The 23,470-nt window shown below is 31.3% G+C and overlaps 1 long non-coding RNA gene across 1 annotated transcript in view; it reads right to left on the bottom strand.

The window, feature by feature from the left end:
• Positions 1-5,276: 5,276 nt before the first annotated feature.
• The window catches only part of LOC142872866 (uncharacterized), a 150,336-nt gene continuing 132,142 nt past the window's right edge, over positions 5,277-23,470 (bottom strand). The window contains exon 3 of the long non-coding RNA XR_012920959.1: positions 5,277-5,372. This is a non-coding gene — a long non-coding RNA (uncharacterized LOC142872866). The remainder of the gene's footprint in view (positions 5,373-23,470) is intronic.

Genomic DNA, 23,470 nt, shown 5'->3' with positions numbered 1-23,470 from the left:
TAAAAAGTTAAACATATATCTACCAAATGACCCTGATATTCCAATCCACATATTTCTCCAAGGAAAATGAAAATACATGTCCACTCAAAGACTTGTACACAAATGCTCATAGGAAATTAATTCACAAAGGCCAAAAGATGAAAACAACTCTATATCCATCAACAGGTAAATGAATAACCAAATGTAGAATAGCTATTCAATGGAATACCACTCAGTGATTAAAAAATGAACTACTGATAGACATAAGTCATAGATAAATTAGGCTAAGTGACAAAGGACATTCTTATACTTACATACTTATTTATATGAAATGCAAATCAATGCATAGTATCAAAAAAAGAAATAGTTATAAATAATTTTGCCAAGGTGATGAAAATATTCTGTATCTTGCTTGTGGTGGTTATTTAATAGGTATACATCTCTGTAAAAATTCATAGAATTGAGGCCTTTAACACAGATGCAATTTATTTTATTTAAATTATTCCCCAATAAATCTAGTAAAATAAAATAAATACATAGAGAAGATTCAGCCCCCCGAAAAATGTACACACCTCACGGAGTTTTATGCGGTAATTAGCCTTTCATACATATATCAACAAATATTTAGCCAGCCATAAAAATATCCCATTCCTCAAACAGGGTGGTTCTCTGAGGTGGTGTATAATATATACATATTTTTTATTGTTCAATCTTTCTTGTTCTGTTATTTTTACCCACTAAGATACTTTCCTCTGTAGAATAAGAGTGACACATTTATTTTGTTCACACAAATACAAATTGGTACTTATGACAACACTGATAAATAATGGAAAAAATGGAATTGTCAACAGATTCCTAACATAAATGAGGAATAAAGTCCATTAAAAGGAACATCTTAGGAGTAAGATCTGATGTAAGGCAAAGAACTCTAGTATTAGAGTTACAGATTTGGGTTCTTGGTCTCTGTAACCTGTATTAAATTCATCTTAGCCTTTATCTTTCTATGTAAACAATGAGATTATTTCCTAAATCCTTTTTGGTTCAGAAATTCTGTGGACTTAAAAACATTTAGCACAGATTATTAAAGAGAGAGGAAAAATAAAAGAACAGTTTGAGGAAAGAAGAAATTATTAGCCAGTAAAATAAATAAATAAACTACTCAGTCTGAATTTGAAGTTGGATTTGTGCAAACATGCCATGAAGTTTTTCAAAGAGGTAGGAGACATGCCATGCCTACTCATAGCTATTCCAATCCCACCCTCACTGGGTGCAGAGAGGGTTAGGCATGTGCACTAGGAAACCTTGCCAAGCCAAGCCTCTAAGAACTCCTTATGACTCTTTGGGCACTAATGTTTGAGTCGAGGCAGTGAGGTAAGAGCTTGCTAGTTGACCAGCTCACCAAAGTTGCTTGTTACTAAAACTGAACGTGAGCTCAATTCCAGCATAATTTTCTTCATACACTTGTGCGATCTCTCTTTGAAAAATATTTAGGGAATTTTTTCATAAGGAAAAGATATTCTAATTTCTTCAAAAATCATGTAAGTGGTTACAAAATAGATTGAAATATAAAAATGCTATGAGCTAAGAGAATATATTTAAAAAATCAAAATTAAGTAACAGCTGAATTAATAGGTGAACATACTGAGTTTTCTTCATTGGAAAAAAATAGTTTTAATCTCTTAAATACAGATGATTCTCAACTTACCAATGGTTCAGTTTAAGATTTTCAGATTTTATAACGGTGCTGAAGCTATATGCATTCAGTATAAATCATATTGGAGTATTCATACACCATTCTATTTTTCTCTTTCAGTACAACATTCAATAAATTATATGAGATATTCTACACTTCATTGTAAAACAGGCTTTGTGTTAGATGACTTTGCCCAACTGTAGGCATTCTATATGCGTTCTGAGCATGTATAAGGTGGGCTAGGCTAAGCTGTGATCCTCTGTGAGTTAGATGTATTAAATGCATTTTCAACTTACTATATTTTCAACTTAGGATAGGTTTATCAGGATGTAACTCCATCCTAAATTGTGTTAAAATACTTTAGAGAGTTTTAATTGCTTTTAACAGCTTTTGTTTTAACTCTATTTGCTAGCAACATTTCTATGTAAAAAGGCTTTTATTTTTTCTTTCAGTCATCCACTGAATTAATATTGTCTAGTCCTTTATACCAGGGGGTAGGGAAGGCGTAAAGAAGAAAAAATATTTTTCACTTCAAAAAGCTTATAATCTAGAAAAGAAAAATGATATTGCCTTAAAAAAAGTAAGAGTTTCCTTAAAAATAAGGTAACTATAGTTTGAAAAATAAGTAGAGAAAAGGAAAACTCTATTATACATCTCCAAATTCAGTTTATAAAAAAGCATGAAATATTTAAAAATATGTAAGTATAAGCAAATAAAATTCAGTATTGCAAATTTTAGTGTATAAATGAGAAAATGAAATAAGGTAACACAATTTTCTTAAGGTCAAGCAGTGATGCACCTTGAAATTCCAGAAATATCTGAGACTGTAGTGTTTTCATTAAAGTATATGTAACCATCTCCCTAGAAAATGAGATCAGAGTTATTCAATGGTCATATACAAATGAAGGTGTCTTCCCCGGAATGGAATAGAAAATGATATACTACTGCTGGTTTTAGCATTCTGATTTTTACCTTCTTCCTTGTCATCCACACATTTTTAATTTTCTTTTTTAGCTAATGGAGAATTTTATTCTACATTTCTCTCTTCCCAATTTAGTACATCCTTTTCTTAGATATAGATTCCTTTAATTACCTTCAATTTTTTTAAATGATTGCTTGAAATATTTATCTTGAGATTACTAGTAAGATATTTGTAGATATTTAATTTAGAACTCATTTAGAATAAAACATATATGGAGCCACGTTTCGGGAACAGTCAATAAAAGCAGAACTATCGTCAAATTTGGGAAAGGAAAAAATTTGTCATGAATCTTGCTATGTTGTCATTGCCTAAACAAATAAGTTATTTAATGAAAGAATTAGCCAGATAAGAAAAAAATATATTGTTAAACTACTCTTTTAAATAATTATTTGTATAAATATTTCATAATTCATTAGACATGCCAACAATTACTTTTCAGGTTACTTCTGTTAAATCATAAAGGCAGAAAGGGATAGATTAAAAAAAGGTTTTAAGATCTCCAATTTGAGATAAAAAGATCACATTTTCCAACCAACTGATATTTATGTACTCCAGCCTGTACTTGCTTTACCCAAAGCCTAGAATCATAAATTCTTCAAATAGTTCTATGAGATGCAAAATCTGGGAGTATATTTCATTAAATTTTAGTCAAATTGCTGCTCTGACTCTTTATAAATATTCACTTATTTCTATCCACTAGCCGATTTCAATCCAATGTATACACTCTTAATTGTAGTTAGTGATTTAAGATTCATCAATCTAGACTATCGATGTTTTAGGAGACTAATTTGTAAGGACTGACTTGATGCTAAGTAAAAATTAAAAGACAATGATGGCAATGACACTGACAACAGGACCATGTACAACTCTGGCTTCCATAAAGTTAGAACAGATTTTAATTAGTACCCAGGAAATTCAACTTGTGAACTTTGCCTAGTCTACTGGTACCCTTGTAGGCAATTGTAATTGGAGAATTACATTATTATTTGCTGAAAAAGGAAGAAAATATTCAGTCTTCATGTATATAATGTACTCATGAAAAATACCACCCAGGAAATTAGTATTATGGAAGGCTGACAATTACTCTAGCCAAATAATGAATATATATACACATATATCTGTGTTTATGTACGTGTGTGTATATATATGTATGTATTAAAGAAATGGCACTACAAGTTATTTTTTAAGTCTTTACTGCTCTATCAATACTAAAGATATGAAATATATTGCCCATAAAAGAATTTAAATCCATACAGACATGATAACAACTTTAACAATTTGAAGATGCATATTAAATCAGTGAATTTTTGCCTTATGAAATATATGTTTTACATATGTAAATGATGCTTCCGTACATTTTTGTTGTTGTTGTAGATTCCTTTTTATTGCCAAATAATATTATGTATACATCTTCTTATCTATTCATCACTTCCATCATTATTTGTATAGATTCTACCTTTTGGCTATGGTGAAAATACTGCTATGAACATTTGTGTACATGTTTTTTGGGGATGTATGTTTTCATTTATCTTGTGCATATACTAACAAGTGGAATTACTGTGGTATGTGCTAATTCCTTGTTTGACTTCTTTTTTTTTTTTTTTTGAGGCAGAGTCTCACTTGTTGCCCTGGCTAGAGTGCCATGGCATCAGTCTAGCTCACAGCAACCTCAAACTCGTGGGCTGAAGCGATCTTTCTGCCTCAGCCTCCCATGTAGTTGGGACTACAGGCATGCACCACCATGCCTGGCTAATTTTTTCTATATTTTTTTTAGTTGACCAATTAATTTCTTTCTCTTTTCATACATTTTTAATATAAATAGTTTTCATAAAAATCTTATTTTTCTTGATAGCAATCTGAAAAACCTAGGGGAAAGAAAGTATTTGCTCATATTAAGTAGAAATAATCATACAACTGAATCAAAAGGGACCCAATAAAATCGGGAACTTTTCAGTTTTACTATAATAAAAATCTAAATAAAATTTACAGATGAATTTTAGTCTACTCAAATGTACATAAAAGAAAAAGAAACATATTTAAATTCAGAGGTATTTTTTCTCTTAACAGTCTCATACACTATTCATAGATCTTCAAGTATATGTTTTAATTCCTTTGTTCATTTGTTCATTGCATCCATTCCTTAAAAACTGACTCCTCCCCTGAGCTTGGCATTCCAGACTTTGAATGGATTCTGGAAGACAGTAACCATATTTGTGCCAGGAAATGTAGAAGGGACAAGTTAGCCAAAGATCTTTTGGGATGGCAATCTGCTCACATTCCAGCTACCTCTGCTCTGTGGTTCCTAGGGAACATGGCAAACCCAGTGAAATTTCTCAGTATGAAGACAAAAAAAAAAAAAAAAGGAATAGTAGCAATCCACCTTTTGATATTTTGAAGTGGCAATCTCTACAAACTGTTTTTTTGTTTTTAAATGTTGGAGCCTTTTCATCTACCCAAATAATTCTACGGAATGGGAGACAATAGAAGTGAAAACAAAAAGTCCTTTTAATTTTTAAAAACAATCTTATAAATTATATGCTAAAAATTACATTAATATATCTAAATTTTCACCAAAACTTATTAACATGCAAATATACATATGTTTAAATATCTTACCTCCTTCCAGGAAAAACTTTAATTCCTGAGGCTTAATTCCTGAACAACATTAGTGTGTTCAGTCTAGCTGGTTATTTTAAGTACCTGGACACTTTAAGTACCCTGTAAAAATAGACAAGTTTGTTTTTAGAATTCAACATAAATCAAACAACTAGCAATCAATTAATGTGTGCTCTACTAAATCAAAAGTCAGTTTATATCTCTTCAAACAACCTCTATATCTTGAATGAGAAAATGTAATACATGAATGAAAAAGTTATTATGGAAGGTAAGTACTGAATTTGACAAACATTTCACTCTGGTTCCTCCAAATTACAATTTGTAATCACTAATCGGATTTGAGGTACTTTGAAATAGTTCATTATTTAGGCTCTGACTCTGCTAAAGGATAACTGATTTATTTGAGAATTATGTGAAACACTAACATGCTCTATAGATTTGTCCATAATGCTATGATGTCATTAACATTCTTCACCACTGATGATGAAAGGCTCACACTGACAACCCAGCCAAGCAGTAATTTCATGGCCCTGCTAGCAAGTAACTGGATTTCACTTTAACAAAAGCTTTTTCTTTTTTTGTTCCTTAATAAAGGAAGTATACCATGTATTTAAAGTAAATAGAAATTTTAAATATGGCATTAAAACATGCTTTGAACAATTTTATTTTACCTAAATAGATGCTTTGTAATATTAATTATACACATTTCATACTTGATTAAAAATGAAAACAATTTAGTATACAAAATAATGACAATTCAAATCTGGGTCAAAGAATTAATATTTTACATTTGAAAAATATGTAATTTGGTCAAAACAAACGGGTAAGCAATGGAGGTTCATTAGCTAATTATTATCCTTATTAAATAGTAATTTTATTAAAGTCAAGCATCAATAAAATGATATTGATTTTAAAGTATTTCTTTCACAGTTTTCTTCCAGTTTTTTAACTATACAACTTTGAGAAATAAAGAATATTTCTATACTACTATATAGTTTAGAAACACAAAATATTTTATATGCATTTATTCAACAGATGTTTGTGGGATCCCTTACAACGTGATAGGCTAAGAGAAAATCTTAGTTTATTTAGGCAAAAAAATCTATTCTAGGTGTATAGGTAAATAAACAGATAATCTGTTACCCTAAACATATATACAAACATTTAAAGTTCAGATGTCAGTATCATGCCAAACATTACATGGATACGTGCATTAGGAGATGGTGAAATTATTTGCATGTAGTCCTTAGGTGAAAAACAAGATTCTTAAGGGAGAGGAGTCACTTAACTGAGGGACTAGAGTTTTTGGAGACTCATCTGTGTGAATATTGAAATTATTAACACTACAATATATATGACAAGAATGGAGTTAGAAAGAATGAAAATCAGCTACAGCTAAAATCTTAACAGAAGAGGAAAAGCTACCAGAGGTTGGTGGGAGACTTTTCTATAGTAGGGTGTATCTACTGATGTCCTGAGAACAGAGCACAAGATTTTTAAGGAGAAAGAAGAAGACTGCTCAGGAAGTGACACCGAGGAACAAAGAGAACATTACCCTACCCCCAATCGCATGATTTAAGTGATGTGGGAGAGAAATAGCCACCTCTTAATAGCTGGAGTGTGAGGCAGAGTCATCAGCCTTCATTTGGAGAGTTGATAAGGAAATATACACAAAAGTGGTTGAAGATAAAGGGGCTTTGCTGGTGAATTCCAGAGAGTATAGTGAAAGAGTATGAGGAGATAGAATTAGAGAATGAGGAATAAAGTCTTGGGAATCAGGAATGATTTGGAAGTCCTGAGTTCCTTTCTCATAAAATGAGAAAGTGGACATGATGAGTTAAGTCGAACTTTTTCTTGAGACAGACAGTAATAATGAGGCTACAAGGGTCAGTGGGGCAAAAGAGTGATTGTGAGATCTTGTCAGCCATGTTCAGAGTGTTCAGCTGTCCAGTTAACTCTTGATAATGGTGCTCTATGACTCAGAAAAAGGATGTGTGAATTCCTCCTGATGTCTATTGATGGACCCTTCTAGGCTAAGAAGGGTCAGTCTTTTTTCCTTAACTCCAACCAGTGATGGGCTATGGAAGAACATACCCTACATATGGGCTTCTTTCTGACCTACAGTGTTATAAAACAATAGGATAGAAGGTGGCTGAGTATTCATTTGCTTGGGATGGTCAAGGAAGTCCTCTCTGAATTTGTGACATTTTATCTGAGACCTGAAGGAAGAAACCATGCAGATACTTTGAGAAAGAGTATGCCAAATGAAAAAAGCAATAAATACAAAGACCCTGAGGCAAGATCATTCATAGATTATTCCAGAAATAGTAACAAAGACAGCAAGCAATGAGTGAGGGAAGAGTGATGGGAGGGAAGTGGAATGTAAAATTATAATATATAAAGTGGTTATCACGTAGTTATAATGTGGGTTATAACTATAAACCAGACTTTAACTGATAAGAATAATCTACAAACATTGGCAAGATCTATGCCATAAGCATATTTTCCTATTTAATAACAATGCATTAGTCAAATCAAAATAGTGTAGAAAAAATATATGAGCTATGTATAATTAAAATAGCCTAATTACACGATGGAGGTTTTACTATTTTAGATATCTCCATAACAAATTAACCCAATACAACTAACATGTTGATCAAAAAAATTACTCTAATACACAGAATATTGTTTAATTCAATAGCTATAACTATGACTAAATATACTTGTCTGACAATACAAATATTCATCTTTTCTTATAATGTACAGAATCTGATGGCACAAATCAGTTTTCCACTTATCTTTGGGAAGATTATATGAGCCAAGTAGGCACCCGCAGATACAAAATAACTGATTCAACCTGACAGTTGTTTTTTTCAAATTCACACCATATAATTTTTCTACAGAAAAATCTGTCAAAAGAGGTTCCATTAGCGTCAGGTAAAGAGTCCTAAAAAGCATACTTTTAACTTGTGCTAGAATGATAGTAACAAGTGAAACTTACACGGGAAACTCCTATTGCAAATAGATTGTATTTCTTTATCTTATCTATTTCTTTCTTTGATCTTAGTGTTCTCCTGGAAACTCTAAAGGAGTTGTGACTTTGACAAATCTGATGTCTGCTCGTTCCTACAGGGATGTACTAAGAACAAATAAAACATTATACTTTTTCTGTTGTACTTGTTTTTATTAAGCAATGATTGAGTAGGAGGTAGAATCGAAACTTACACTGGTCGTTTTCTTTCAAAATAATATGGTGAATTTACTGGAAAGACTTAAGACTGTCATTAATATTCCAAGAAAAGTATTCCAGAAAAATGTTCCAGAAATATTCCAAATTTAACATATCCCTCTCTTTGTTTCTTTTTTCTTCCCTCCCTCCATCTCTTTTATCTATCTCTTATGAGAGGATGAGATAATTGGCGTAATAGATTGAATAAATTAAAAACAAATCAAAACAAATCAATTGAGGTTGAATTTCATTTAATATGCAGAATTCCAAGTGACCTTGATTAGAATTAGTGGACATATATCTCTAATAACTTGAAGTTATTTGTTGTACTGAATATTTAATGTATACCAAAATATATAAATTTAAGTAATTTCAAACATTCTTATCTTTAAACAATTTCCATATTTTATTTATATATTTAAAAATACTTATTAAGTATATTCAATATATAAGGAAATGTTTTACATGGAAAATTAAATTAGACATGCAACTAAAATATAACCTTCCAGGTAGCTGAGACTTGAGTTTTACTTATTTCTGTATCCCCAGCAAACACAACAGTGCATTTCAGGGAGGAGCATTCAAAAATGTGTCATGAATATCTATTTTATGTGAATGTATATATTTGAGTAAATTAATGGCTGTGCTCTCATCTCTCATTTACTTTCTTTTATCTTACTGAGGGCATCACACAAGTATATTGTAGTAGTACAGTGTGATGAGTATGATGATGGCCATATATACTGAATGCTTAGGAAACAGAAAGATAAGAATCCAAATCAGACTACAGGGGTGTTCATGGCTCCAGGTCTGTAAAGAGAAGATTAAAGATGGATGGTAAAGGTTTAGAGCACACACTTCAGAGGTTAATATATCCATTAGGCATTATGGAACATTGCTCAGGGAAGGCAAACACATATTTCCAGAATGAAGAAAAATATTTAAATTGTGAAAAATTTGATGATCTCTAGAATACGAAGAAAAGATATACAAATCAAAAATCAAGAAATATTTGAATAAACATCTGTTAAATTTAACCACTCAACTTTATCAATGGCTAAATAGAAACCTCTTTACAGTCAAGATTTTCTTCCTTTGCAAGCATCCCCCAATATGGCCACAAGTTGTTTAAAAAATTATAGAATTATAACAAAATGAAAGCACGAATTTATGAAATTCTTCCCAATTTTTAAAACAAAATACCCATACAAAATAGAGGTATATTTTAATATTTTTTAAATTTTATGAGGTGATACCACCAAAACAAAGAAATGAAACATAGGGCATCAGAAGACTTAAAATAGGTCTGTATTGTCCTGTCTTATACTGGCTCTGTCTTAGGCTGAAAAAATATATAATTTAATCAAAATTTTGTATGCCATCTATCTTTTGAGTAAGCAACCTCTAAACTCTAATTTGTTGTTGGTTATCTCTAATTTAGATCAGTAACATGAAACTGAAAATTTCATCATTTTTATTTTTCAGTGAGATTATAAAGACTACACATTGAAAATTAACATATGCATTCTTCGTTTAAGATCTTTTAGAACAATTGCTGTGTTAAATAAACTTCCTAGTGTCTTTTTAATCAGACTTTAAATCAGCCTAAGCAAATTTCTTGGGACAGTTCTGGGTCAATAAAAGGTCATGAAGAAAGCCCCAATGGTAACAGTTAATTCCCAAAGGCTTTTAAAAAAATTACACCAAAACAATTTTTCCATTAAAAAATAAATAGAAATTCTATAAATTATTATAGAACCAGAGCTTAAATGGTTGTGTTTACTCATGTATTAATAATATCTTGTAAACTTTCATACATATTATCTTAAAATATATGCACTTATTTAAATACATACATACCCTATAAAATATACACTATTAGATATAGAACACATAGATAAGCATAACACATAAGCCTACCCATACATGTGTGCATACACACATATAGACTCATTCCTTGGAGAATCCTTAGCTGATTTGTACATGCTTTGTTATGATTTTTGTTGTTGTTGTTATGATTATAATTAGATAACCTTTGACTTAAAACACTCAAGAGTTTATTTAGTACCACCAACATTTCCGGAATCCTCATTTCTTTCAGAATATATGTGATCTCTAATTCTAAATATATAATCCTTTTTTTGAATATATGACTCCTTATAAGACTTTGAATTTTTCTTAATTTTAGTTATAAATCTTAGTACAGACATTTGTTTGAAACCTTCCCAATGTTTGCAATATTCTAAAGTTATTTGCAATGGTAGAGTTATTATTTGTCTCTTTGAAACATTACGTATAAAATATCAGTTCTCTTTAACCACACTAGTCACTTGAATTCAATTACCTCATGCATTGGTATTTATCATTATTTTTTAGAATATCACCTTGATGTATTTTAAATACTTATTTTGTCTGAAGTTCTATTGCCATTAAATTAAAAGAATCCAAATTCTAGAGTAAACCAAGTAAAATCATAGGAAGAGTAAAACCAATCTTCTATAAGGCCTCTCACTTAAATTATTTTCTAATTCTGTTGGAACAAAAATATTGATTCACAGTTCTTTGGGAATAAATCAAGTTAATTACTTACTGTCTTATTTTATGGTCTTAACCATTTTAACAACATGCTTTCTTTCTTTAAATTATCTGATAAGAAACTGGTATTTTCTTTCCTTTTAAGTTGAGTGGCAATATATACAGTTTTACACGTAAAGTGATAGAGAAAACTGTGTTTGTTGAGTTTTAATAGAAACTTCTAGAAGTATATGCTGTGTTCCCAAATGTGTCTTATGAAGAGTGAAGAGAGAAAATAAATATAATATCAAACTTTTCTAGCCTTCAAGTGTATGTCCCATAGCTTCTCAAGCTCATTCTAAACCTGGCTCTTGTCCTATGACATTTTGACAGTCTTGATGTCTATAAAATCTCTTCAGAATAAAGTCAGTGAGTCTATCTAGTTTTGCAATTAGATAAAAAAGTAAAATTTTAATTAAGACAGATATTGTTATAATCTATGATTTAATTTCTTGGTAACATCAGGGACATAAAAATTATAGACAGACATCCTGCAGGAGGATTAGATTTCCCACATCACTGATTTTATACTTAGTCATATAACTTGCTTTGGGTAGTAACACATGACTACAAGTAATCTGTGCCACATCTGAGCAGAAGCTTTAAGAGCAAGTTCATTGCTCTGTCTTGCTTTTTCTTTCTGCCGTGAGATTTGTATATCTCAGAGACTGGCGGCTTCGATTTAGAATGATGGCGCAGAGTCTAAGCTGTCCCATGACAGACATATAACACGTGCAATATATAGAGTTTGCTGTTATAAGCCACATAGATGTGGAGATCATCTGTTACCATAGTACAATTTAGTCTAGACTCACTGATTGAACAATACAATAAAAAGTGCACAGAAACAAAAGGTGTAGACAAAGCAGCATGTCAAAGACAATGGTTACTTTTGCTTGGCCAAGCAATGTCTACTTTAGACAGGACTCATTTTATGCCTTGTCTGCCTCAGTATAGCAGGAATTTCAGAGAACTGGCAGCCAAGACTTGATCAGAAAGTCATTTTTCTGAGTAAAAGCTGGTTTTCCCTGAATTTAAAAGGGAGGAACCGAATGAAAAACTAATGAAGAAAGTAGTTTGATTTTTTTAATCTCATAATAAATCTAACATAGTACTATAGAGTTATGAGGAATAAATAAACAAATTAACTGAAAATAACATTATCTGGAAAAGTTTTTGGTTTGCTACAAATAATTTTCTGCTAACCGTTTTAGCTGGGGGATTGGATTAGCAAGTCTGTCATTTCCAAAAGGACAATTAATTGTACCTACATCAAACAGCAAAAGACTCTAAAACATCATATCAAGTTGAAATTTAACAATACATAAATGTAATCAGTAAATTTGTCAGCTCACAGAACAGGTATCAAATGCAAACATAGATGATTAGTCTGGCGAATACGTGAAATATTCTCCTCCAGATAGTTTTAACTTTTGAAAATCTTGCTTTTATTAATAACATCATTACTGTAGATATAAGCTGTATGGAGGAAAGACTACAAGATATGAAAGTCTACACATTTCCTATCCTTGGATAATTGGTGCAATAACAATAAATACAATTTAGAGTTCTGTTTTAAAAATAGCAGCTATGATTAGTAAGTCAAAATCATACGATAAAAACAAATCAATGAAAAATCATCTGAATTGTCACTGGTAAACCAGACTTAGTTTATCTTTTTCTTAAATAATTATGTAAGCAATCTTTGATGACTTAAATCTTGCTTGCATTTCATCCTCTTTCAATAATAAAAAATGAACCAGATGAAACTGATAAATGCAATCAACTACATATTCTTATTCTAAATAAGTAAACATAGCAAATGTTTCAGTAGGTCTATGGTAAAGAATTTTTTCACAAAATTTTATATGAAACCTTATTTTAATTACATTCAAATAGCTTAGACACTTTTGTTATATTAAGACATTTGATAATACATAATTTGTAATCCCAAATTTACTTAATAATCTGATTATTAATTTATATACATTGGCATATTTTACTTTTTTAGGTATTTTTGTATTCCTAATATTTTTTTTCTGTAATTTTGCCTGTTCTTTCTCTAATTTCATTTTCTTTTTTTCTTTTTATATTTATAAATAGAACAGGCATGGTGACATGTGCCTGTATTCCAACTACTTGACAGACTGAGATGTGAGGATTGCTTGAGTCCAGGAGTTCAAAGCCTAGTTAACTAGTCAACATAGCCAGACTCCATAACAGGAAAAAAAAAAAGGAAGCAGCAGTAGCACTGCTTGATTGAAACTAAATTTTACCATGTTTTTCTATTTTTTTTTAAATTTAATTTAAGAGAAGTTAACTGGAATAAACTTGCTCAAATTAAAAATACCACTGCCTTAATTTGTATTAATATGTATAATTTTTTACTTCCAGCATAATTGTAACTAAATTAAAACCTAAATAAGCACTGATATAAAGAGCTAGTCTGGAGATAAATCAGTTAATATTTTCAAATAATAAAATAATTAAACATTCTTAAATTGAGAAAAGGATTTCTTTCACATCACACAAATAAAGGCACACAAAGTAAAAATCCACTCACTAGCATACAAAAAACTCCTTTGTTTTTGGATCATACATGGTGTATTGCCATTCTATCAATTCAGCCATTAACAAAATAAAAGAAGTGCTTAAATTAAAATTATGCTTGAAACATTGAGAGAGGAGAGGGTTAGGGGGAAGAGAGAGGGGGGAGAGAGAGAGAGAAAAAGAGAGAGAGAGAGAGAGAGAAAGAGAGAGAGAGAGAGAGAGAGAGAGAAAGAGAGAGAGAGAATCTGTCAGTTACCCTTACCATTTGGGAGCTCCTCTTCTTTCCTATTACTTGTTGCTGATATTTTGTAATGCAGGTTATTTTTTTTTATCTTCCAGAATCACATTCTTTTACTTTATTTTCAAACTGTAATCCAGCTGCAAATCCCCCCCCCCAAAAAAACTGCTAATAATCAAATAAAGAGCAAGGAGAGGTGGAGGGGTGCCCGCAATCAAGCCGATTAAACTCTGCAGGATCTGCAGTTTGTCAAAAACCTTTTTGCTGCCTCACATTTTCTAAAAATGGAAAAGGTGAAGCTTTCACAAGTAGCAGGCTCCAAATAAACCAGTACGCCCAGCACAAAGCTCGTGATACCAGCAAAAACTTTTTTTTCACACATTAGGAAATTCTACTATTAGCTGGTACCCATCATCCTAATAGAGCACTTCTCCATATTAATGTGAGATTCAGCTTATGGACCCTATAAACTCTTTCTACCCCTCAGGCTACATTTCTCCCAAAGAAGCATAGTCACATGTAGCCTTGAGGGACTTTTATACAAAGCTCGTGGGAGAAATATATAGATTCTTTCCTTGGAAGGGAAAAATACAAAACAAAACTGGGTCACTGATGGTAATTGTTAGTACAGTGAAGCTCAGAATGTGATTTTACTTTTTCCCCATCATTTATACCCTCTGATTTTCTAGACATAGAGGTACTGTGTGTAAAAATTTAAATATGGACTATGATAGTTACCCATGATGCTACATATCAGTGACAACATAGTCCATCACCATTCATTTATTTTTGCCCCTCACCCTATCTATGTGTTTAAGGCAAAATGCCTTTTTGTTGTTGTTGGAATAGGACTCTATCATAAGACAGTTTTATTCTTTTTTAGTTTTAACTTATATTTTTTAAAAAATTGTCCTTTACCTAATATCAGCATTTTTTCCAGCTGAAAATACTAAAAACAAATATAATCTTATTATTTTATAGGCACCACTCTTCATTTTTCCTGGCATCTGGTCTTCCTATTCTAAAATTTGCAGTACATTTCACATTCACTATACTTGACTACTCCTTGTCTCAACATATTTCATCAGTTATTATGGTTGCTGAGTTGCCAATAAATTATTTAACTGAAATAACTGTTCTCTGGTGGATAGCATTTCTTAGGACAAACTCCATGAAAATGCAACTACTTTAGGAAATCTTCAAACTGTAAAATTCTAATAAAAATACCTGGCTTCTAAATAAGCTTGGAAATAAATACGATTTGATAAGATACATTTGTTTCTTAAAGTTAAATTGGCCTAGAGATATTTCTGAATATTTATACAGTAAAAGAAACAAAGCATGAATGAAAAAATAAGCAAAACAACAACAGAAAAAGGAGTTTCCTATCAAATGCTTTTTAGGTTGGGGCCTCCATTTTTCCACCTACTAAAATGAATAAAAAATAACTCATCTTTAAAAAAATAGTAAAAAAAAAAACAAAAATAACTAATCTTAGGCATTTTTATAAAGTTGTTTTTTAAACATTTAAAATAAAACAAAGATATATATTATTAGTCCCATTATATTTTTTGCTTTTAAATATTAATACCAAATTTATAATCACCAACTAATTGTTAATAATGATGATTTATGACCACAATTTTGAAATCACACCTGTAATCCTAGCACTCTGGGAGGTTGAGGCAGGATGATTACTTGAGGTCAGGAGTTCAAGACCAGTCTGAGCAAGAGTGAGACCCTCATCTCTACTAAATAGAAAAAAATTAGCCAGGCAACTAAAAATAGAAACAAAAAAAAATTAGCCGGGTGTGGTGGTACACACCTGTAGTCCCAGCTACTCAGGAGGCTCAGGCAGGAGGATCACTTGAGTCAGAAGTTTGAGGTTGCTGTGAGCTATGCTGATGCCACAGTACTCTAGCCTGTGCAACAGAGCAAGATTCAATCTCAAAAAAAAAAAAAAAGAATTACTAAAAGTTCTGTATAACTTTACTGTATATATAAATGATTTCTTTTTATCGAGTAAGATGTATAAAATATTAATAGAGAAAATGAGTCAGTTGTAATAAAATGACTTTCCTCTACCATTATATTGTTCAATAATATGTTTGCATAGCTACCAATATTTTGTGACTTTAGTAATAAAATACAATCCCACCAGACCCAGATAATATCTTAACCAACTTGTTGGAACTCTAACCACTTGGAAATCATCATTAAACATTTAAGTATGGTTTTTGGAATGGATTGCCTAAATATATTTATGTAAATTACTATCACAAATGTTATATACTCACCAGATAATGCAAATAAACAAGGGTAAATGAAACATTAACCTTAATTTCAAGGGATTTATAGTCTCCTATTATACCACATAAACATTGATTAGTATAGTAATTTATCATGCATCAGCCACCAAGGCCCAGAAGTAAGGATAACAGTAGTGACTATCACTGGGCAGCTATTATAATTCAAGGATTGTTCACAGCACCTATACCACTTGGCTATTTTAATTCTTACAACATTTCGGTGAGCTAGTTCTTTTTAAGTCACTTTATGGATAAGAAAAGAGAGGGAGAGAAAGTTTGTGAATATGGATAATCATTGATAAAGCTGATATTAAAAAGTTATTCAACCTTATTGCAAAGATCCTGTTCTCCATCATAAGGCTCAATGGCCTCAGTGTCAATGCTGTGACCAAGGACATTCTGAGGGAGAAGGGAAGCAGGAGGGGTAGATAGACTTAGCTTACTAATGCTAGGTCCTGAGGAAGGGCTTGGCAGTCTTTGTAAAAAATTCAAATGTGTTTTTGTTGAATAAGTTGAGGGCAACAAACAGGAAGTGGGGCACCACAAGTAAAGAGGAAGATGGTATCAAGGACTTACTTCACTGGCATAATCATTTCCTTAACTTCATGAATAGGGGTTAGTATTATAAGAATCTCAAGGCTTGTTAAGCAAGAGGTTCACAGACCACCTAGAATCTAGTGTAAAATTCAGATACTCCATGAGTTTGTGTTGGGAAAAATTTGTTTACTAACCTTCAACCGAAATTTAGCATTTCCTTCACTTTTAATGGTAGTTAAGAAACCACAGTGGGATTAGCAAGACCTGTGATTTTATCACCAAAATAAATCACAGATATTTTTATATCACATGATACATTTTTTGTAAATCTTAGAATGTCATTTATACTCATCACCTTTTAAAAAGTGTTCTGTTTTTGCATCTTTTACCATATCCTCTTATTTAATGCTTTAATTTAAAAAGCACATATATTATTATATCATAAATTTGTATTTTTCAATATTTTGATTATTCCTTCAATATAATTGATTTTCCTTTTAATACTATGTATTTTATTTTATGCTTTTAAAATCACCATTTTAAGAAGTGGTTCATAGAGTTCATCAAACTTCCAAAGACATGAAAATAGTAAAGATCCTTTGTTGCTGAAACTAAATCAAGAGCCCAGTTGGCACTAAGGACTTAGTTAAACCACCTCTCTCCATTACCATATCTGACATCATCACACTTCTATCTTTTCCAGTTTTCTGAGCTCACCCTACTATTATAATTGTAAAATCACTGATGGATGCCCTTGGCCACATATAAAGACCACTTGGTAATGAGTGTTATATCTTTAGTCCTAATAATACTTTACAGGATATACACATTTAAATCCCCTTCCTACCATAAAAAAATATTTTTTTTGTCTCTGGGTATTATGATTTATCACCTTTTTTGTCCATTTTAACTTAATCCCTTATGTATAGACTTTTTCTTCCTTTATCAACATATAGTAAAAATGATATATTTCTTCTAGTACACTAAAATGTTAAATTTCAACAGGAATTTCTCCAAAGAAGAATTTGTAAAAGTATATTAAATAAATCTAAAAAGTTGTTTCCTATTGCTAGCAAAATTATAAATATGATTTCATATTGCTAGCATCAGCAAATTACATTATTGAACACATGTATTTGGATATGTGGAATTATTTATAAAGTGTAAGAATGAAATATAATTCCACTTGCAAAAATAAACAGTTTAGGTATCTTTATTAAGTCATTCTATCCATAGAAGGGAAGTCTGTAACATACTTTATAAGTAGTTACAATTTTTTGTATAGGGGTTATATCACAGTAAACATGTAAACTATGTGTAATTGTTTAGTTGCAAGTGTCAATATGCAAGATGAAGTGTTACAATATAGTGAGAAAATAAGAAACTTGAAATCAGATGAACTTTCTCTAATTTACCTTCTGTGTTACCCTAGTGCAGGTTACTTAATCTTTCTGTGCCTCTATTCTTTCTTCTATAAAAGGAATATTATTATAACTGCCATGTAGAATTATTGTGAAGATTAAATGACAAGATTTATGAAATGTCTGCCTCACTGGTGGACTCAATATGGAGTGGCTATTCATGCCAGTGGATTACCTAACATTAGCCCAATATATATTTAGCTGAATTTTATTCTTCATTTGTTGACTTTAGGAGTCATTATTTGACAATAACAAGTTTGATTACAATCACATTTATTTTGGTTTACTTAGATAAAACTATGTGATTTGGATGAAATCTATGGAGAATGTCAGATAGTATAGAAGGCCAATTTTAATTGATAGTACTAATCTCACATCATAATCTATGTTTATCTATTATGGTTATTCGAATGTATCATTAGATATTTAATTCAACAAATATTTATTCATGAATAAACATATTCTTTATTGTATGTTTTCCTAAGTTACATTCATATGATTTCTGAAACAAGATGGGGGTATATTATCACTAAAATGGAAATGTTAAGAAATGTTTATGAAAGTGCTAAAGAGACTAAAGAAAGCACTATTTCTCTCCACAGTGAAATCAGTGATAATGATAAAACAGTAAAGGGCACATGATCTGAAATCAGACAGCCTGGCTTGAAATTTTTGCTTGTCAAATGACTAGTTATGTGACCTTAGTTTGAATAAATATAAAATGATGATAGTAATACTATCTACTTCATAGTGTTGATGTGAGAAGTAAATGAATTAACACTTTTAAAACAATTGCTTGTCAAAAGTAGCTCACAATGAAATACTATTATTTTCTCAAGGTTATCATTGTCATCATTCATATTTTAACTATATTCAAAGAAAACACAAATTTTAGGAGAGATACAAAAAAATCGAGGATTTAAAAAATGTGAAATCACACCAGTCCCATTTAAACTCAGTATAGGCTTCAAAAAAGAGTTTGCATTTGAGAAAATGGGCTTCCATTCCTAACACTAATGCAGAATAGCACAGTATGTAAGAACATAGCCAATAGAGTCACACTGCCTAGACTGGAAACTTGCCTCCACCATTCCATTCACTGGACAACTTTTGGCAAATGACTACAACTCTGGCCTCCATTTTCTAACCTGTAAAGTGAGGAAAATAATAGTACTCAATATTTCTATTAGATAGACCTGACCCTTGTCAGGTCATCACAAAGACAGAAGGACTCTTTAAATGAACATGATCAATACTGAATGTGGTTAAATGCAAAACAAACAATAAGTATTAACAAAAGTCTAAGGCTCTTCTTTTAATGATCTCTAAAGATTAACTACCAATAGATTGATATTAAAATAATTATGCCTTTTATTCTATAGTATATTTATGTCAATCAAAAGCATCAATACTCAAGAGTACTTGATTTCCTCTTCAAACGATACAGTTCACTTTCCTAGGGTTGCTAAAGTTTGCTGACACTCATTTTAGAAAAGTTCTTAATCTACATGTTCTTTTGGCATTAATAATTACATAATCAAGCATGCCACAAATGACAGGCAGACCACCTTCAGCTAAAGCAGAACATACCATTCCCTTCTTTAAAAAGAAAACATTTCTCTGATGAAGAGAAGCCATGCATTTCCTGAGTGGGAATTCACAAGGGGTATTTGCAGCAAGCAACGAGTAAAAATGAGTAAATTGGGGGGGGGGGGGAAGTAGGGAGAACCCTGAAGAAATAGTATAAATTAAAAACTTCCATGCTTCCATGACCCTTTCTTACAATAAACTATAGTTCTTTAAAAAATGGAAAGCTTATTCTCTGATTATATTCTGTCATAAATCATATGGACAGATGTATGCCTTAGTCACGCATCATGGTTGATTACCATCATTCAAGGTTCATGCAACACAGGCTAAGGATTTTAGTTTTTAATCTAAAATTTAAATTTTTTTGATATTATAGCAGGCAAAAAGTAATATCCCATGAATTTTTCTTTGTTGTAGCACATCTGCACAATAACAATATTTACTTCAAATATTTTTATTTAAAATGTGACGTTAAAATCATGTGTAAGTCAATTTATTCTCCTCCAGAGAGTAGCACATTTTACTTTTTAAATGTTTCACAATGAAGTGTTTAAAAGTTTTTAATTTTGTATTACCTTTCCTAGATTTTTAATTGAATGATAAATCAATACATGGACAAAATGTGTAAATGAATAAAATTATCTGAAGAACTAGTGTTTACCAACATGATGGTTGAACCAAATTACATTCCTGGCACCAACAGTCAAGGATTTTTTTTTTAATTACAGAGTGTATGAAGACCTTTCAAAGATTGTCAAGCTACAGCAGCCTGACTTATGTGGGTGAGATAAATCTATAGAGTGGTTTCTTAAAAAAGCAAACTCTATAGGACAGCAGTAATCTATTGGGATTTTTAGTCAAACATCATTCATTAGTGCAAGTCAGAGCTGGGACATAGAGAAGATTAACATGAGATTACTCAATATTTCTATTAGATAGAGTTCAGATTTGACATTGGTCATGGATATAAAGTTAATGCTGAATTGGCTTAGGAATTCAAACCCTTATAGTTATCTGCCAGCTCCAATGAATGAACAAAAACAAGATTGTTATAGAGTAAAAAGAAAAGAACATATGGTTGAAACATAGCAAATGTTGTTCTTGGCTGATAGATAAATGGAAAAATGATGATTCTATATACATTGTCAATAATATTTTACCAAATTAGAATTCTAGATAACAAAATATGTAATTTTTGACCTTTAACAAAAAAATTCAAAATAATTTCTGAATTTATTTTTTCAGAGACTGAAATTTATTAGGAAGTATGTGGTTATAAAATCACTTTCTATTATTTTAAAAAAATTACATACCAAAATATGCTTAGCTAAATAGACTACAATATGTGGGTGAAAATGGTAAGGAAGATTCACAATTGGCCTGATTACATTATAATTATTAACCATCAAAATCACTTCATTCTTTCAAGATTCAGAAGATATTTATTGATTGATAAAATGTATAAGTCATGTGCAGTGTAGTAAAAAACATTAAAATTCAGCTTAGATACAAGCAACTCCTTCCCTCAAAGAGTATACATTCAAGGGGTAAGAAAAAAGACACTCATCACATAATATATTAAGAGTATGAAAACAAGTGGTACATCTAATGTAGTAGATGCTACATACGCAATAATATATACATCTCTATTTTTTATAATATACCTACAGACCTATAACAAAGGAGAATGTATATGTATCTATCTCTATATAAATGTATAGATTCTTAAGCAAATATTTAGTTTGTGTCAAGTATGGAGCAGGCACAATTTTAAATTTTTGAGTTAAGACAATGAACAGGTGAAATTCTTGCTTTTATAAAATTTACATTCTAGGGAGAGTAAATAGATAATCAATTAATCAATCAAATTATTAAACAATAATACCAATGTGGAGCAAAGGAGAGAAAGAGAGTGATGGGAGGTGCTATTTTAGATTGGAAGGTCAGGGATAGCTTCTTTAACCACTTTGGTACGAGTGTCGATTATAGTCGATAGCCACAGATGAACGCGCACAGCCGAGCGTTGATTTTAGCCTACAGCATGATATGCAGGCTCACAGCCGAGAGTTGACTTTAGTGTTAATGACAAAACTTCTACAACAGTACTCTGAATCGAGGCAATACAACACTTGTACTGCATCAGAAAATCTCATGCGTTTTAGGGAAAGACATTTTCCAGCACCTTACAATAGTGATAAAACAAAAAGGAAAAATCCAGTATGATGTATTGTATGCTCAAAAAATAATAAAAGGCATAGTACTAGATACTATTGTAAACAATGTAATGTTGGCCTATGTGTAGCTCCATGCTTCGAAATTTATCATACCAAAGAATAAAATTTATCATAATATTAAAAAACTTGCCTTATTTCTTTATGATATGAATAAAGTAAAACTATAATTTTGAATTGACTTCTCTAATTTTTCACTCATCAAAATAAAATTTTGAACATTTAAAAATAACATAATGAAAACATATATGTATATGTCACCTATTCTGATTTACATTACAAGTAAAGCTGCCTGTAAAGTAAAACAAGCTTTCAGTGCTTTAAAGCTTTCCTCATCACATAAGAGCAAAACAGATTTGTCCTCAGTGCACAGCACAAACAATCATGGGGACTATGAGTGCCGGCTATGGGCAAGGTTTCCTGGCCAGTGAGTGCTGTACCGAAGTGGTTAATAAGGTCACATTTGCACAAAGATCTGAATAAAAGGAGAAAGCCAGTCACAGGGTATGTGAAGCTGAGACAGAAGAGACTTATATTAGACAGATGGAAGTATTCTAGGAGTAGCAAGGAAGTCTGTGCAGCTGCAGTAGCCTGAGCTAGGGGCAAGGTGGTAGATGAGATCTACCTAGAAATGTATGAGCCTAACCACTGTGAGCCTTCTAGACTTTGAAGGAATAGGCAGGCCTTGGAGAGTCTTGTATGTTATCAGAAGGTTTTGAGCAGAGGAGTGATAGGATTTGGCCCATTTTATTTTTTTTATATTTGTATTTTAAAAATATTTAATTGTCAAATAAAGATTGAATATATTCAAAGTATAAAGTATGATGATTTGAGATGTATATACATTGTGTAATGATTATCACAATCAAATTAATTAACACATCCATCACTACTCATGCAGTAATTTAGATCCCCAGAATTTGCTCATCTTATAATAGAAAATTTGTACCCTTCAACCAATTTTCTTCATCTCTCCTAGGTCCTAGTAACTACTCTTCTATTCTCTGCTTCTATCAATTTAACTTTTTAGATTCCACATGGAAGGGAGATCATATATTTGTCTTTCTCCGTTTGGCTTCTTTCACTTAACATAATGTCCTCCAGGTTAATCCATGTTATCACAAATGGTGCATTGTCCTTTTCCATAGCTGAAAAATATTTCCCTATACTATTGCCTATTTAAAAGTACTACTCTGAAACCTGGCACTGTGGTAAAGTTTGGGCTGTAGAAGCTGCCCATTCAAGCAGGGAGATTATTCAGACAGCTTTCAATATAGTTTAGGGGAAGGATGTATGCAAGGGCATTCATAGCAGTAAAGTTAAATGAAGGTTTATGGCCAAATTCTAAACTGGCTAATTCTATAATTCGGGGAGAAAAATATTATAAACCAAAGTTTGTTTTATGAACCATAAATAATAAATATTTTCTTGAATTATTTGTTTTTTATTTATTTGGATTTGGGGGCATATAAGTAAAACTCATGAGCAAAACATAGTTTTACTCTATAGTTAGTGAAAGGA

Source organism: Microcebus murinus, chromosome 9, assembly GCF_040939455.1.
Source record: "Microcebus murinus isolate Inina chromosome 9, M.murinus_Inina_mat1.0, whole genome shotgun sequence".
In the NCBI taxonomy this organism is placed as follows: Eukaryota; Metazoa; Chordata; class Mammalia; order Primates; family Cheirogaleidae; genus Microcebus; species Microcebus murinus.
Note: the sequence above shows the minus strand (reverse complement) of the source record. Positions and strands in the feature narration are given on the sequence as shown.